A 10685-nucleotide genomic window follows, 5' to 3' on the forward strand; every position below is an offset into this window, starting at 1 on the left:
ATACTGAATAACAAATAATCGCTGGTGGTAGGGTTTGAACTGGTGACTCTTAAGGCGCCCGCCAGCGGTACTAACCACTACGCGACACTGTGGCCCACAGCTTGCCGCAGTACACAACATTAAAAGCTTGGATCCCAGCACGCTCCTCTGAGTCATGCCTTAGTTACTTCAACAACTGTCGATTATTCTTCATCCAAGATAATGTGCTGCATTGCCCCTGCTAATAAACTTTCAACTCAATTACAAATTTAGTTTGATACCCTGAATGTTCGCAGTTTCTTTAAAAAGTGTTGACGTAGTACTGAGCAAAATACTTGTCGGAAATCAAGAGATACTACATCTACCTAAAGGCCTTCATCCATGAATTTCAGTGTGTCATAAAAATATCACGAACTGCATTTAGCACATTATTTTAATCCATGATGGTTGGAATGAAGGAGTTCATTCTGTTCGAGATATCCCATTACTTTTGAGCTTGCGATATGTTCTAAGATGGATGTCAACGATACTGGACAGCAATTTTGTGGGTCACTGTGCTACCTCTGTACATAATGTGATAGGGGTCCTCAGTCTATGGAGATTCGTTTAGTATTGGGAATTTCATTTGTTTCACAATGCCACTGTCATTAAAATCTCTATCACTCTTTTTTTTAGTGGTGCCAGAATTAGACTGGGGCAATACTCCAGGGTTCCCCTCTGCGAAGGAATATTTGAAAACTGAGTTCAACATTTCTTCTACTGCTTTACTACCCTCAGCTTCAGTTCATGTGTCATTCAAGTGTGTCTGGAGGTTTACTAAGTTACCTCTGACAGTCTTTGCGTATGATCAGAATGTCTTTCAGTTTTGTATGTGGTCGTTCAATTAGACTCTGCTACTGGAGCTCACTGAAGGCTTCGTATATTACCCTGTTGACAACCAAATGCATTTCATTTAGAATCAATAGGCTTGAAATCAAGCAATGACGTCATGCAGTGTAACATCCCCAGTTCAATATAATAAGCGAATCATATGCCAGGAAATCTCTCCCACAAACCTTTTGGTTTGGTGGCGTTTACTAATAGTGGTAAGATTAGGATTCTCATTCAACACCAGGATGCTTTAAATATTATAGTCAACAGTTTCCTGTACTTTGAAGGCAAATTTGAGTAATAGGATAGAGGACAGACAGAAACATTCCAATCTACAAGTAATGCTTTTGCCTTCCTCTTTCACGAATCGAGTTACAAACTGAATGGAGGCAAGATTGACCATACTAGAAACGTTGGAATCACATCAATCCTTACAGCATTCATTTTCGCATCAACTTTGGACTTCAATGTATTATAAATTGTGGGATGGTTCTTAGACAGATTGATAAGTGACTGCGATCATTTTAGTATGTGTGGTATGTGTACATTGCTCAAGATGCTGGTGGGGTAGTTCAAAGACATGAACCACATCATCATGAATGCAAAGCAAGAGCTAATGCTTGTACAGAGTGCAACAGATAATAAATCATACATTCAAGGACAGAATAAAATTGTGCTTGAGAAATTAGTATGGATAGTGCCTTTATGCCTGTAACTGATGAGGTGCATTCAAAAATTTGAAGAATAAAGAATTTCAGTATTCAACTGTCATTAACTTTCCATTCATGGAAACTATTTGAATATCCTACACTACCAAGTACATCCAGGCAGACATGGGCTATTAACACAGCTGTTCAGTTACAAACACCTCAAGTTATAATTTTGGTGCTGAAAGCCGACAGGAAGCAGAGCTGGAAAAGGATTGATCTGAGTGCATTTGACAACTGTAAACTAACCAATCGTAAAATTTAACTTAATTCAGAGTACTACCCACACAATAATTTACATCTGGACTGGAGTAATAATATCTACAGGCTACTGTTTGATGCATGAGCAAGGTTCTACCTGTCCTACTATTATACTGATGAATTCAGGTGCAGCTTCGGCCCACAGAAATTTAAGGAATTAGCGCCCATTGTCATGATACATTGCTCAAAGCAGAACTTTTTCACTAGCAGAAACTTTGCAGCAATGGGACGCGCACCTCAGGTGACGTGCATGTGCTCCTGATGCCTCCTTTCAGCAAGTTTCTGAAGTAGGGTGTGCATAAAATGTAGTGAGACCATGAAGCAGTGTAATTTTCAGCATGATTCACATGGAAAATGAAATGTATTTTTCTGTACTCTCAGGCAGAACAGTAAGCTGATCATCATGTAAGAGGAAATCAGCCAATTGCTCAACACAGAAATGAGCATCATACCCACTCAAATTGCGGAAAAAATGGTTAGTGTTATGTCAGTTGGTAGTTCAGCATGTATGCATTGTCTGCTGCACTGTGGAACTTGGCAGTTTGATAGCAATGATCTCTAGTTGGAGTTTCCACTTATCTGCCTAATGGGAGCCCAGAAATATGACAGCTGATTGCTTTCTCATGTAATTAATCCCCAGTGTATGGATAAAAATGATTATGACTCAAGTCATATGTGTATATGGTCTGGTATGTTGTTGCATGTGGTACCTGCTGTTCTGTGAATGTTGTATGAAAGGCAGTGAGGTCACCCTCACAGCACACCACAGGAGTGAGGAGGTACTCAAAGTCAGCATATGCTACAAAGGAGTCATGTTCCTGGTGGTGGATATTCTTAAATTTTAAGAATTTATTTTCTTCAATGGGTATTTCAACACATTTTAGTTCCTCTATAGAGTAATCCAGCAAGTGGTTTGCCTAAGTGCCCACTGGAAATGAAGCAATTAAGGCATCTAGGGCAAATATGCTGTGAACCATATTTTTTTGGCATTTGGGAGTAAATACGGTTGTTTCTCCCCTGGGAGAATAACAACAAATCTACGTGTTTCTCATAGTGACCAGCAAAATTGCGAAAGTGAAGTGGTCCGACAACTTTCTGTCTAACAATGACAACATCTGACTTGCTTCCCTTCAGGCTGTAAACATGAACCGATACAAAGGGATTCTGTCTCTCAGATTTAGGTGTATCCTGAATTTTATACCATTAGAGTTATAAAATACACAAACATTATCATCCACCATGAAAGAACCTTGCACTTTCTTTCAGAAGCCAGGATCCACCAAAGCAAAACTCAAGATGATTTTTGATATTAAGATGGCCACGTTTTAGCTATATCCTCTGGAAGAGTGATATACGAAGACACCCCCCACCACCCCCCACCCCACCCCATTTAATAGGTTAAGAACACTGAGTGGATGTCGAAGTAGAGTACAAGAGTACATGGCAGAGTGACTTAACGGATTTCTTTCCTGCATTTTGGAAAATTGGTCCAGTATGACACTCATGGTGAAACACTCAGCAGTTGAGGTGCCCCGCAATAATGGTTTTCTCTTCACCACCACCACCTTATTTTTTGGGGCAGGATTGGGGGGGGGGGGGGAGGGGGGTTGGGTAAGTGAGTCTGCACCATAAAACTGCACTGCACTTAATAGTGGGATACTGTGAATCGTTAATGATTTTGAGAAGCTACTTTTCCAAATAGGTAGACATGTTAAGGAAATATGAAGCTGATATCTGTACAGATATCATTGGTGATCTTGCAGCTCTAGAAGAATGATATTATAATGAAATCTAGACCTTTAGCAACTGTTCCCATTGATATTTATCAACACCTGTAAGCAACTAAAGGTCTAGATTTCATTATAATTTCATTGTTAAGGAAATGGATCAGGGCTGCAGTTGAGTTATCAATGCAGGCATATAGGAACTGTACCCATAATGCACCCCCAGTTTCTGAGTAATTTAAAAGTGGTGTGTGGATAACGTGGTGACAACCAGCACTTGTAGGACAGGCAAGAAAACTGCTACTAGTCGGTGGATAATTATAAGAACGAGCAAATGATCTATGCTGGGGTGCACATGGTGGCAGTCCAGGGTTAATGGGATGATGGTCTGGGGCACACCGAATGTGATGACAACCTGGCCTAACCCAACATCAACAGTCCTGGCCATAGTGTTGTTGTTATTGTTGCTGCAAGACTGCTTCCTAATGGTTCCAACGGTCCTGCAGGAAAAAAAAAAGTATTGTGTGGTCATTCCAAAAACAGAATCATGTGCAAGCATAATTTTCTTCTTTATGCCATCACTTATTGTTATTGTAGAAATATGAATTACTGTGTACATATTCGGTTGTCTATACTCTGAGACCAGTGTAGTCTAGAAAGTAACATTGTTGGAGGTGGGCTGTGATGTGGTGATGCAGCCATGCAGGGATCATTGATACTGTGTTCCTTTGGAAAGAGAGAGAGAGGTAGGGGGGAGGAGGGGGTAGTAGAGTCCTGCTGTAGCAGCAGGCCCCATAAATGATGACACCAGGAATGGAGCGATCACTGTCTTGACACTGTAGTGTGTCACATGCTAAATCTGGTGACATATGGAAGTGTCTGAGGAATTCAGCCATAAGCACCAGTTCAGTGACATCTGCAATGAGAAAGCTCCACAAAAACAACTCCCTGAAGGTGAGATGTAAGGTATGAGATGCAGATCCTTAGTAGTAATAGAGGAGTCATTCGCTGCTCGGAGCTGGATAGCAGGCATGTCAGTCATCACTGGACAATGTCCAGGGGGCAAAGTACTCACATCCAAACCCCTGTTGATGAGAAAGTATTGTCTATGTATAAAATCAGAGACATAGAGTCTGCCACTCTGTTGAAGAGGCAGTATATCAGGCACTTCACAGATATGTTGCAAATTGACACAAGTTGAATTTTCACTGTGATCCAGTGTGCCTATTCTAGATCCCTCTGCTTTTGGACAATCTTTTGCTGAAAGGAAGCAAGTCAGATGTTGTCACTGTTAGACAGAAAGTTGTTGGGCCACTTCACTTTTGCAATTTCACTGGTCACTATGAAACATGTAGATTTTTTGTTATTCTCCCAGGGGAGAAACAACCGTATTTATTCCCAAATCCAAAAAAAATATGGTTCACAGCATATTTGCCCTGGGTGCCTTAAATGATTCATTTCAAGAGAGCAGTTGCACACCATATTGACAAACTGTGAGTGGAACCAGCAGAGTTGTCCCCATACAGGCATGTCAGTGCACACAAGGCACAGTTGCCAGTTGTGTGAAAGTTTATAGTATTTATTGATATCTGGGGAGCTAGAATAATATTACCAATTATGTCAAGCATGTTCACCAAGATTGCTGACCAAAGTGACAAATTTTGCACTGTGGACCAAGAGGCTGTGGGTGGCCAGCATACACACAGTGATCACAAACCCCATCACACCTTGATCTGGGCAGAATGGATGCAGCCTAAGTTGTGAACCAAAATGGGGATGGAGTCATTGGCACACAGTTGTGCAGATGGTAAAGTTATGTCTTGGAGGGGGTGGAGGGCTCGACAAATGAGTTCAAAGTATCCATATGCAGAGAGAAAAGGGGTGAAAGTTCAGTAGCAATGTCTGGAAAATGCCCCACATTCAAGACTTTGCATGTCCAAGAAGCTGGTGCACTCTGTTGGAATTATATGTGTGTGAAGTAATGTCTAGAACAAAATCGCCCAATAGACTGCCTGCGGAGATACACTGTTCAGTACCTTAGGAAGCTTCATCAGCACAAGTGACACTGCATTGTGAGTGACCGTTTTCCTGTCTCACCAGTGTAGGTTGTTGAGTATTTCACTGTGAAGCACTAAATACATTTGTACAAAACTCACTGTCTTGTTGTAGGAATTTCGATGCTCAGTGCATGAACTGGGAATGTAGAAGCATTTGAATAAGCTGTATGTAGTCATTGCAGATCACCAATGTAGACTTTACCCCAGTATGGGATAAAGGTAATCATAGTAATGACACAGTTATGTATAACATACACTTCATTCCATAACTGACACAGGATGAATGCATGTCTAAGTTCACAGCAGACACAAAGCACACTGAATCATAGGTCGTCAGATATCCCACATGAGGTCGCTGTTGCTAATCAGAGAGTTTCCTCTTTGCAGCAGCCACTGTTGCTGGCAGAGTCCTCACATCTTCCTTAGCTCTAAATATAACAATTCATCCACTGGTTCTATTACTTAATAGCTAATTTGAATGTTTCTTTTCAGTATCAGTACATTAAGTACAAATTATCTCATTCTTATGGTAAATGATTTTCAAGACTATATACAAACTTACTCGATTAAGTCCTTCCATTCGATACTAAGTCATCTGCTCTAGAGTATAGTGACATCAACAAAATGAAGGTGGTTCAGATATGTTCCAATAAAACATAGTCATTTATTTACTAGTTTAAGGGTAGCAAAACTTCCTCTAGGTTTGCTGAGAACAGGTTTGATGATGTGGAATCTCCTTGCATGACCACACTGTTAGTTCTGAACTTCTCTCTTTCCTGATGAAATATTTCCTCATCTGTAGCATTGACGTATACACTGTTCAGCATACCTACATAATAAATGCCCTGTTTCTGAAGGACTGTCAGCAAAGATTGTGCTGAAAGCAAGTCTAAACCTGTCTCAAAATTTACAAATCCAAGAGAATGCATTAATTTGTACTCAGTGCATCGCTCTATAATTTCATTTGTGATGGAAACACTCTATTGTGTATATCTGCACCTTAAGAGAGCTTGTTTATTTACCTGACTAAAATCAAATTTTTTTCTGTGTGACTTCATAATTTTGATGAATATTTAGTACATTTCAGAGAAGAGGCTGACAATCTATAGTTTTTTTGCTTTATATGAGGGGTTCTCAAATTTTTCTTCTAACGGAACACTTTGAGAATCCTGGTACTTTGTTGGAACACCTTGTTTATTTTGAAGGTTAATAAAATTTTAAACAATAACAAAACTTGTTTCATTCAATGATTACATCTATTTGAAATCATAACTAATAACACTGAAAACATAATAACATTTTTAAAAAATAGTATTGTCAAAATTTTGGAAAAAATGATATGTTATTAATAGCTTTTCACGGAGCAGATATTCACTTCCTATAGGACACCAGTGTTCCACAGAACATAGTTTGGGAATGATGCCCTGCCGTCACCTTTCACCCATGTGTCCCATAATTTATCAGTTTAGGTGACCTTTTTCCATCTTTTGAGTATTCACTGGTTGATATACTATGAGAATCGCTGTGTTATGGTATGTTGTGAACAGAGGCACATGTGTGAAACAGTGGTTTCTGGGTTTCTGCACCTCACAGTGAAGCATTGTTTCTGGATGTTACGGCTGTGCATTGCATTTTTTTACCTGGCCTTCAACCTGTCACACTAAGTCTCATCTATTCTTTGTGACAATCCACAACTCCTGTAATCGACACACTGTTCCAGTAGTTGCTGACTCTGGCAGTGACACTTTTCCTAATCAAAGTGCCCACTGTACACCTGTGGCATGGTGTCATGTGAAAGCCAAACTGCCTGCATAACATTGAAGATGGAGTGTCCAATGCATAGGGCACCCATAAATTGTTCACAATCCAATGCAGTGATGTCTCACATTCTGTCCTGCCTTCTGTATCTGACAGTTACACTGATGGCCAGTAAAATGCCCTGTGACTTCCTGGTCTCATGACATAATTGGTTACTCCATTCACCATGGTGACAGGAATGCACTCTTTCCAATACAGCAGCTATGCCTAATTCAATTGCTCATGAGTGTAGTATTGTAGCAGTAGCAGTAACAATTATAATAATATATGAATGTGCAAAGCTTGTAACTGACATTTATTTTTTGTAGGTTTATGGACACACTGTGGCAGGAATGGCCTCAGCTTTGTCAGGCACCTACCAGCACTTACGACCGCAGTTTGAGGTATCTGATGACTGCATTAGTCATGAAGGCTTCAGAAGAGACCAAACGGGCATTTAGCTGTACCTGTGGCATTGCTAATAATAATTTATGCATTTAAAGTTGTAATTATTGCTGAATATCTCAGTGACTCACATTTATGAAATTGCTTTGTGACACAATGTTAGAAAATTTATGTTCATGAAGTAACATTACAGTTTATCAGAATAGTGCATTAAACAGTTAACTGACAAAAGAATTTGATGTATCACAAATACCACACAGACAATTGCACAACCATTGGCTATGGCATCTTTGTGCATCATAATTGAAAACAGAAGTACACTTTTATCTTGATATTATGATATCCATCTGTGCACAATTTGAGTAGCTGATTAATAATGTATAATACTAATGCCTCTGACAGTTGATAGATGATGCAACATGAGAGATGAACTGTAGGTAAGCTCCAATAAAAACTTTGTTTTAACGGTGTCTCAAAAAATGAAATAAACAAAAGCCTTCTTGTTCTAGAGTAACTAATTTTCTATAATGATACCATTGTCACGCTACTGTTGGTTGAAAAGCAATTTACTCATGCAGATTCAATGTTTAGAACATGTAGGAGCAAACTGTCCCCCTACTTGCCGAAACTTGAATTGGAGATGCACTCACAGTTTAATGTTTCTGCTTTAATGAACAATACCGTATGCAGTGTTTGATATGAAGTAGGACTGTGGCAGAAATGATGAAATTAAGAGAGATGTATGTATACCACAGAATTCATTGGTTATTTTAAATTTAGAAAAATGTTTGTCCTTTCACCGTTCATTTTTCTCATCAGCATAAAGGACCTAACCAATCTGACCAGTTTACTTACTGATATAATTGAACACATTGTCAACAATATGTCTCTCTTTACATGCTACTGTTGCTCCTTCCCATTTTCTTTACTATTGTGTCTCGCCTGCTTACTGCTATAGTGTAATTCATTTACCCATTTGTTTCTATATATCTGGAGACACATTTATTTTGTTTCTTTTTATGATATAAATATTCACTGTTCTTTTCTTCCGCAACTGGGTAACAATAACAGCTGAATTCCTGCTGAATACTGTTTTCAGTTCACATTATTTGCTTATGGATGAAACAGATTAATTTGGAACTGTCTTAGGTCTATATGGTTTCGCTATCACTGTATATTGTAACAGTGTACCCTTTTTGCCATTTCTGGTTTTATCTGCATGCATTCATTCTTTTTGCCACGAAGGGAAGATAAATGATGAATTTCACCTATTTATTCTTTAATTGATTCTACAGCTACTTCAACCACAATTTGTTGACAACAGAAGTTTTCCTTCTTCATGATTCTTACATACAGATAACAAGATATCACCAAAGAAAGTGTGTAGGTTTTATCCTTCATATTCTGTATCATGTATACTATTATTTTTTCTTAGTTTTAATTTAGTAAATACCAGAACTACGAATAGGCCTTCTCAACTTACAGGAGTCACTTAAATAAAATAATAGACATAAGTAACCTTGGAGACAAGGAAAAATTATTCAGCAGTACTTAAATAGTAATTATGTTTTTCACAGAGAAAAAGAAGAAAACTATATCTTGCATGTTTGTATTATTGTAAACTGACAAAACTGAGGTTCCTTAAGCAAGGAATAAAACATATAATGTGTATTTTTATATATGTCAAACACATAAATGCATTATTGTAATAAATACATATTGGCATTGTGTAATTTGAGGTGCCTGGCTAAGTATGGGCCATCAGACAATGAACATACATAAAAATAATTGTCTGTCACTTGTATGAAGAATTAGGGGTCCAATTTTATATTACCAATTCTTGTATCCATGTTCAACTCTGCCAATGTGTGCCATTGTGATCTGGAAACAAAACATTTATGCACTTCATCTGGATATTTGTATAGTGTTTTAGTGTTTGATGGAATTAGAGCACCCACATTTGATCATTTCATTTCTTTTCAAGAATCTGAAGTTGGAGCATCTTGTGTACTGTTTACCACAGTCAAACTATAAGAGAAAGTTTCTCTTTCACTCATATTATCTTCAAACACATGTGTTAGTGCTCTTTTCTTTGATAGTAAAAAAGATTTCCTCCTCTAATATATACTTGCATTATCATTCCACCTAATTATGTGTAAAAGTTAGGACATGCAATCAAAGATTTTCATACTGCAGCAGGATAAAAAGTTACTTTCTACAAATGTCAAATCTATATATCACTCAAGCATTATGTCAGTATTTTATAAAGCAAGTATTTGTGAGTTCAAATAGTTCTCCTAATCTCAAGGACTTATTTTTCATAAAGTTAGCTGTTCTATTTATTATTACAAATATTGTATACAGCAGAAATGATAGACTAGTTCTAAATGCAGCTGCATGAGAGAAGAAATATATTGTATGTTTATGTATGTATTGTTGTTTGTTGGATACTCTGTAACCCATGTATTAATGTGCAGTTGAAACAAATGTATCTTATTCACATTAAATGTTATATTCAGAAGTTGTATTTGACAAATGAACTTAAAGCTGCATGTAATTCCCACTTTTAAATCACATTTGTTGTAGTCTGAATAATTATGTGATGTTTCCACTCCTATGACCAGTATCACAAAAAAATTAAGGCAGCTAGATGACTATATGCCACAAATGACCATAGCTCCAACAACCTGTTGCAGATTTCATCACTTTATTGAAATATCACTGCTGTTAATATAAATATGTATGAGACAAAAAACACTTATGTCTATGCACATACTCTACAAAACACTGGTTGAAATGCATAGCAAAGGGTACTTCCCATTGTACCAATTATTAGGGCTTCTTCCTGTCAGTTTCACATATGGAACATGGGACAAGTGACTGCA

At 38.0% G+C, this 10685-nt stretch overlaps 1 protein-coding gene across 2 annotated transcripts in view; it reads left to right on the forward strand.

Annotated features, from left to right (window-relative positions):
- The window catches only part of LOC124775043 (acyl-CoA Delta-9 desaturase-like), a 646525-nt gene extending 636247 nt beyond the window's left edge, over window positions 1-10278 (forward strand). For both annotated transcript variants that reach the window (XM_047249823.1, XM_047249824.1), the window contains exon 7: window positions 7725-10278. The gene's annotated coding sequence lies outside the window, so the exon portion shown is untranslated. The remainder of the gene's footprint in view (window positions 1-7724) is intronic.
- Window positions 10279-10685: the final 407 nt, after the last annotated feature.

Source organism: Schistocerca piceifrons, chromosome 2, assembly GCF_021461385.2.
Source record: "Schistocerca piceifrons isolate TAMUIC-IGC-003096 chromosome 2, iqSchPice1.1, whole genome shotgun sequence".
In the NCBI taxonomy this organism is placed as follows: domain Eukaryota; kingdom Metazoa; phylum Arthropoda; class Insecta; order Orthoptera; family Acrididae; genus Schistocerca; species Schistocerca piceifrons.